Source organism: Suricata suricatta, chromosome 15 (genome assembly GCF_006229205.1).
Source record: "Suricata suricatta isolate VVHF042 chromosome 15, meerkat_22Aug2017_6uvM2_HiC, whole genome shotgun sequence".
Classification (NCBI taxonomy): Eukaryota; Metazoa; Chordata; class Mammalia; order Carnivora; family Herpestidae; genus Suricata; species Suricata suricatta.
Window position 1 is genome coordinate 23344223 of NC_043714.1, and position 8200 is coordinate 23352422.

The 8200-nt window shown below is 37.2% G+C and overlaps 1 long non-coding RNA gene across 1 annotated transcript in view; it reads left to right on the top strand.

The window, feature by feature from the left end:
* The first annotated feature begins 2511 nt into the window (after nucleotides 1–2511).
* The window catches only part of LOC115279191, a 119566-nt gene continuing 113877 nt past the window's right edge, over nucleotides 2512–8200 (top strand). The window contains exon 1 of the long non-coding RNA XR_003903279.1: nucleotides 2512–2606. This is a non-coding gene — a long non-coding RNA (uncharacterized LOC115279191). The remainder of the gene's footprint in view (nucleotides 2607–8200) is intronic.

Consider the following 8200-nt stretch of genomic DNA (forward strand, 5'->3'; position numbering starts at 1 on the left):
ATACTCAATTGATTCAGAATCCAATGCATTGCTAGATTTAAAAATCTGGTCTTGGGGAAAAACTTCCTAAATATTGAAAATTGGCTGAAAAGTGAATTTTAAGTGAATGTACTCATTTTTAATTAGATCAATATTTGTACTTCAAAGATAATGATTTAAATATAAATGAGGTTCCATTTTCTTGCTTTTTAGACAAAATGGAACTACTTTCCTCTACAGTCAAGTCAGGTTTTAAAGAAAAATATGGCAGATGTTGTGTGCCCTCTAGTGGCCGCAGGGCATATCTTTACATCCAGCTGGAAGTTCTATAGGTTTTTGTCAAGAGCATTCTTTCTTCACATGCCAAACATGCTAATTTTACTAACATCACATTTTAAATATTCCATTAATTCTTACTTTATTTTAACTGCAATAGTTCAAAGTCCAGTTCTAACCTGTTAGTGGCTAGGAAAACATATGCTAAATGTTTCCTAGAGAAAATTTTGTAACCACAGAAAATTTTGTAAAATAACACAAGGGCCACATCCAATAAATGCAAAACAGAAAATATGCAAACTAAACTATCCCCCATTAAGTAGGTAGCTCGTATTGCCCGTTGTGCTGATATGCACCAAAATAAGAACTGAGAACATCTGGATACCAAGCTCTGATTCAATCCCAGGTTCTACAGAGAAACAGACCCAGTGGGATCTCTAGAGAGGTGTTTTGTTAGGGAGTCAGTTCACATGATTGTGGAGGCTGGTGAGTCTGAAATCCATAGGGAAGACTAGCAGGCTGGAAATTTATGTAAGAGTTAAGGGTGCAGTCTAGAATTCAAATCTACGGGGTAGGACCGAAGATTGAAAACTTAGACAGGATTTTTATGCTGTAAACTTAGGATAGAATTTCTTTTCTTGTTTTAGAGTTTTTAACTGTTTGGATGTGGCACACTTACATTGTGGATGTCAATCTGCTTTACGTGAAGTCCAGTGATAGGAATCATTAATCACATTTGCAGATACCTTCACAACAACACCTAGACTAGTATTTGACCAAACAACTAAGCATTATAGTCTAGTCAAGTTGATACATAATAAAAGCCACTACCATTACCAAGCACAGTTGTAAGAGCTTTACATGTATTAAACCATTGTTTTTTGTTCTCATTGTAATTCAATGAGGCAGATGCCCTTAGTAACTCATTCATAGTAAATTGAGGCACATATTGGTATAGTAACTTGCCTACAGTCACTGTCAGTAAATGGGGGATTTGGGATTGAATCAGAGTCCTTGTTTTAAATACTTAATACTGATGTTTCAGTACATATATAATACATCTTTTTCATGAAATATTTCAGGTGTACACAAAAACAATAGAGAATATTGAACACCCTGGTACTTCCCCGTCAGCTTTGTCAGAGTTTACTTTCAAAATCAGATTTGCCTTCATTGTTTTTGAATTTTTTTCAATACATAAATCATCAAAGATGCAGTGAAGGTCAGTTGCACGTTTCTCCCTTATTCTGTAATTCACTCATCCCTTTGGAAGTGCCCCGTATTCTGAATTTAGTCTTTATCATTCCTATGCATGTTTTCTAGAAATTTTGAGCACAAATTTATATTAATACAAATATTATATCATTTTCCTTGGTTTTAGGTTTAACTAAATGGTACAATGTGATTTATGAATTATAATTTGTTGAGTTAAAAAACATATTTTGGGGATTTATGTATGCTGATACCTGAGGCTCTAATTCATTCATTTTAGCCAGTTTATTGTTTGGATATACCACAACTTATTTCATTCTTTTGCTAATGGGCATTTGGGTTGTTTCAAGATTTTCAGCTGCAAATAATACAGCAATTAGTATTTCATACAAGTGTTTACGTGTCTTCTATGAGATTTTTCTCAGAGTGTACTAAGGAGTCCAATGACCAGGGAGGGAGCAGGCCCTAAGGTGAGCTCCAAAGATTTTCCTTTTTCCAGTGTCCACCATTTGTGTAACCCACTCCCTTGACTGAGCAACTCCCGAGATTTGCTTCTAACCAATAGGATATGGCAAAGGTAGTGAGACATCACTTCCATGATTAAGTTATGCTGTATGACTCTATCGCAGCAGCTGGAGCCAGACCTTCTCCCTACAGGTGTGTTGAAATCAGCAGTTGTGTTGGAGAAGCCCATATGGCCGGAAACAGCAGATGGCCTCTAGGGCCTCAGGGCTGCCTTTAGCCAATAGCAAGCAAAAATTGGGATCTTTAGTTGTATAGCCACAATGAAATTGTTTTGACAAACAACTTGAAGTTGGAAGCTATAGAAGGTAAAGTAATGACCCCAAAGATGTTCACATCCTAATCCTCAGATCCTGTAAATGTATCACTTTCCATGGCAAAAGGGACTTTGCAGATGTCATAAAGGTTAAAGACCTTGTGATGGCAAGAGCATCCTGGATTATCCAGCTGGACTTCATCTAGTGATAGGAGATTTTAAGAGCAGATAACTTTTCCTAACTTTTTTTTTTTTAATAGTTACAGAAAGAGGGGAAGACGGATCAGAGAGATGGTTTGGCTGGATTGGAAGATGGAGAAAGGATCAAAAGAAATACAGGCAGCCTCCAGAAGCTGACAAGGTAAGCTAAAGTCCATAGTTGATATAGCAGTCTGGCAAACTTCCTTTTTATTAACTGAAGCAAATACCTTTATCCTGAGGTATCTTTATTTATGGTAATAATAAACTATGTGTTACAATGCACCTAGTATGTCTTTTTCCATTCATCCTTTTTTTCTTTTAAATATACTATTTTTAGAGCAGTTTTAGGTTCACAGAAAAGTGAGTGAAGATTGTATAAAGTTTCCATATACCCTCTGTCCCGCCCCCCCCAACCTCCCCTACTCTCAACATTCCCCACCATCCCCCAACCATTTGTTATGATTGATGAACCTACATCAAAATGTCATTATCCCCAAAGTCCAAAGTTTATATTAGGGTTCACTCTTGATGTTGTATATTCTGTGGGTTTCGACAAACGTATGACAGAAATCTACCAATATAGGATAATGTATGTATTCAATATATATATTACTTACATATAAAATATAAGTATAAATTATTACAACATAATTACTCCCACACACGTAATATATAGTATAGTATTATTTCACTGTCCCCAAAACTCTCTGAGCTTTGTGTGTTCATTTCTATCTTCCCACTAATCCTGGAAACCACTGATCTTCATATTTTTATAGCTTAATAGCTCATTTTTATGTTTGTTATTTTAATTTTTAACATTTCTGTTTTTAAGTGTTTAAGGAATACATTTTTCATATCAAGGCGTTCATATTTGTGTTTAAGTTTGGACATTTTCTATTTCACCTAAATGGCTTAGCAGATATGGACATATTTGGGTTTATCAGGCAATCGCCAAAAGGGTTTCTAGTAGGATCTAGTAAATCAATTAATTTGTTTTAAAACAATCAATAGCATATATGTATATTTTAAGTAGTATGCCTGTGGTATATAATATCAGTTTAATATGGATTTCTAAACATTTGAGATTCAAAACCAAGACTTTATGCTTTTCCATTTTTTAATGCATTAACAATAGAAACCTTTTGACATACAACTTGTGAACGCTGTTGAAAAAGTTAAAAGCTAGTTTCAGTATCTCCTTCTTATGTTCAGGTTCACCATGATACTGACACTGGACCAAAGTAGAGATTAAACACACTAGCTGGTAACTTATAATGTGTTATTTGAAGTCCAGGGGCGCCTGGGGGACTCAGTCTTAAGCATCCAATTTTAGCTCAGGTCATGATCTCATAGTGCATGAGTTTGAGCCCTGTGTCGGGCTCTGTGCTGACAACTCAGAGCCTGAAGCCTCCTTTGGATTCTGTGTCTCTATCTCTCTGTCCCCTCCCCCACTCATGCTGTGTGTGTGTGTGTCTCTCTCTCTTTAAACTAAACATTAAAAACAATTCCAAAGCTTCCTTAGAAGTACTCTGTACCAGTGTGCGTACTTTTTATTGAAAATATATAGATTAATGGTTTGTATCTATTTCACCTGTTTAAAGCCAGTCTGCTTTAGTTCCCTGACCAATGGAATAAAGACCCATCCAGTGAACTTACATCTTGATTCTGCTGAATCACGATTTTCTATACTTACCTTGGTGGTTGTGATCCAAAAATGAAGTATGTCCTGCGTCTGAGAAAATAGTCTGCAAGTTGTACCTAGAAATCTCCATTCTCTCTGAAGGTTGTCTATGCTTTATCTTAGGCTGTGTCATATCTTTGACCCTTAGTAAACCTTTATATGAATGTATGTTGGTTTATAACCTCATCAGGAGCCTCCTGGGTGAAACCTAAAACTGACCCCCATACTTGGAGGGCAAGAAGAGACCGAAGAAAGAGGCAGGCCACTCCAGGTTGGTAGGTGGCAGTTTCAGTGAGCAAAGGGAACTTACATACAGAGCTTATCTTGGGCAGCAGCAAGGTGAGTAGATCTTTGCACCTGCCCGCCCAAATCTCAGAAGTTTGTATAGGGGCCCTGACTGGGTTTAGCACAGTGGACTGTATACTTGCCATATGGTCTCAGTGCCACATCACTATCCCAAGGCTGTTATGTCTTCGGGAAAGCTTCTGAGAGTGGGGAAGGCAAGGAGAGCCCCACATTCCATAGATGGGGGTGTTGAGGAGCCTCTGACTGCTGGGGTGCAGCTAATAGGTCAATTGCCAGTCCTGTCTTCTTGATGACCTTCCCCAGTAGGATACCCTGTGGCTACACAAGTTCTTTCAGTTACCTGACCCTATGCAATTTGCTGTAGTTGGTGTTTCAGGCAGAATACTTGAAGTGGCCTTTGGCTCTATAAATAAATGATGGATAAGGCTTAGTTTGGAGGAAAGGAAGATGAAATGGGATATGGAGGACCTGTGATGCCAGGCTAGCTCCCCCAGGCTAACCTTCAATTCAGTGGTATTGTGACCATTGACAGCAGGATAAACATGTCAACTTGGAAATAGGTAGATCTGGAGCTGAGGGAAATACCTAAATGGATGAAAAAAGAAATTCAGACAGAAGGAGTGTCAGTCAAGAATTCTGTCCCTTGGCTGCTGTTAGTTGCTTTGGCAAAATGAGAGTAACTAAGAAAAAACATGAGGCTTTTGGTCTGCCAGTTTACCACCGTTGATTCTGTCTGTAACAGGAAGGGACATGATGAAATCAGGGAGTAATGTAAATACTTCTTTTGATCAGAATGTTACCCTGCCTAACTCATAATCACTAAAAAGATTATACAGGCTTTGAATAAGTTGAGAGTAAAGGTTGGGATCAAGAGATGCCCCAAACCTGGATGACTGAAGGGACACAGGCCGTCTACTTTTTGGATAACTGGGGATATCCTAGCCTGTTGAGCTCACTGAGCCTAAAAGGCAGGGTTATGTGAAAACACCTTGAGAGGGGTAATAGTTGAACTGCATTCTTATACTAAGCTGAGTAATCCTGAAGGCACTGAAATGTTGAAAGTACAAGCATCTTCAGATTCATCACATCATGATGAAATATAATCCAAATTTAGGCTTTTCACTCAAGGAATGATTTGTGTGTAAATGGGGCTCACATGCTTGGGATTCTTGTGTGACCCTCTTGTTGGGAGCATAAAAACATGTGAAAGAAGCTGTCACAGATGTACTCACTTAGCTCCTAAAGGGTTACGTGATGGGAAGAATAATATTCAGGGGGAAAAGGAACATTAAGATTATAGGGGCTAAAAAAACCTTAGGACAATTAAACAGAGTGGGATAGTTCCTTAAAAACATCACGAACAAGAAGCACATTGCTGGAAAGATTATGTGGCCCATTAGCACCACTAACTCCAATAGTTATAAAAAATACTTATCCTGGCCATAGTGAATCTTTAAAAACCTTACGATAATAGGAAAAAAATAAGGATCCTCATAAACAGCATTGATTAAAACCATGTGAGTTGAAGAAGATGGGTTAGGGCGGAACCCAGAGGGGAAAGAGGGGTGCCATCAGGAGCAGGGGACCCAACACTGTCTGCATTGGTGTGAGTGAAATGTCATGGGCATGATGGAAAAATTTTATTGGAATTGTTCCGTGTGACTTATAGTTTACGGTCATACCTAAACCTGCTAGGAAAAAGCAAAAAGGCAACATAATTAGGTCATGGGGCTGTGGCAAGTTTTATGGTTTGAAGTAGAAATTTATGAACAAAGATTATTTACGGCTGTGTATCACCTTACCAAGATGTATTATTGGAATGTGTGCAACACTATGACTGGGAGGGGAGGGAGGCTCTTCCCTTACTTGAGCAACTAGATAAAGGGATATTGTGAAAATCTGCTCTGTATACTGTTTTAATTGGATGTACTAAATGGAAATCCTTAGAAAGATCTTACCCATTCAAGTGGTTAATTTAAAACAATATAGTATACCAGGGGGCCATCAATAAATTCTTGATTTTGTTAAGAATATGTTAGACACAAGTATATTATCACCCATAAAATATTCTTTACTAACCCAGTGTGGCTTGTAAGAAAAGTTGAGGGATCCTGGAAGTTAATTGTAGACCAGGAAAAACTGAAGAAAATGATTCCTCCAGCAGCATCAGCCATGCCTAGTAGTGTAACACCTCATTTTTGCAGCAAGCTATGGAGGTTTGGTATTCTATGACTGATTTATCTAATGGTTTCATTAAATTTCAATTGTGGAAGAAAATAAAAATCATTGTACATTCCTATTGGAAGGAATGTAAAATTGCAGCCACTGTGGAAAACAGTATGGATGTTTTAAAAAAAAAAAAATAGAAATATCCTATGATCCAATAATTCCACTGCTAGGAATTTGAAAAGATATATCCCCTGCTAGGATTATTGCAGCATTACTTACAATAGCCAAGATATGGAAGCAATCCAGGTGTCCATCAATATATGAATGGATAAAGAAGATATGAGATATATCTATATATACATATATGTGCACATGCACATATATACACATACATGATATACATGTATATATATGATATATATGTATATGATGGAATATTACTCGGCCTTAAAAATAATGGGATCTTGCAACAACATGAGTGGATCTAGAGGCTATTATGCTAAGTGAAATATGAGGGGGGAAATGCTATATGATTTCACTTATGTGTGAAATATTTTAAAAATGAATAAACAAACAAAGCAGAAACAGACCCATAAATATAGAAAACAAGTTGGTGGTTGCCATAGGGAAGGGGGATTGGAGGGATGGACAAAAGGGCAAAGAGAACCGGAGGTGCAGGCTTCTGGTTATGGAATGAGTAAGTCACGAGATAAAAGGTACACCACAGGGAATCTAGTCAATAGTATTATAGTAGCATTTTATGGTGACAGATGGCAGCTGTATTTGTGGATTTGTAACATAGTTATTGAAGCATTTGTTCTATACCTGAAACTAATGTAACATTGTATGTCAGTTGTGCTTCAATTAAAAACAAACCTTTGTCAACTCATGTTGGACAGAATCCAGTACAGATTTAGTTTCCCTTTAATTATCCCTTAGATATAAGTAAATTCTACTTAGTGCCATAACTAGTTCAATTTGATTCAATTGAAATGTGCTATTATTATTTTATTAATGATATAATCTGATCTCCATCTAAAGATCAAGTTATGATTAAAAATGCTGATTAATCATATCACTACCAGAGACCAGATATAGCCAGCAAAAAATGCAGGTTTAAGAATACATGGTACTAGCAAATCAAATTCAACAGCTTATAAAAAGAATTATCCATCATGAACAAGTGGGATTCATACCTGGGTTACAGGGCTGGTTCAATATTCACAAATCCATCAATGTGACACATCACATTAACAAAAGAAAGGATAAAAACCATATGATCCTGTCAATAGATGCAGAAAAAGCATTTGACAAAATACAGCATCCTTTCTTAATAAAAACCCTTGAGAAAGTCGGGATAGAAGGAACTTACCTAAACATTATAAAAGCAGTTTATGAGAAGCCCACAGCTAATATCATCCTCAATAGGGAAAAACAGAGAACTCTCTCCCTGAGGTCAGGAACACGACAGGGGTGTCCACTCTCACCACTGTTGTTTAACATAGTGCTGGAAGTCCTAGCATCAACAATCAGACAACAAAAGGAAATAAAAGGCATCAGAATTGGCAAAGAAGAAGTCAAACTTTCACTTTTCACAG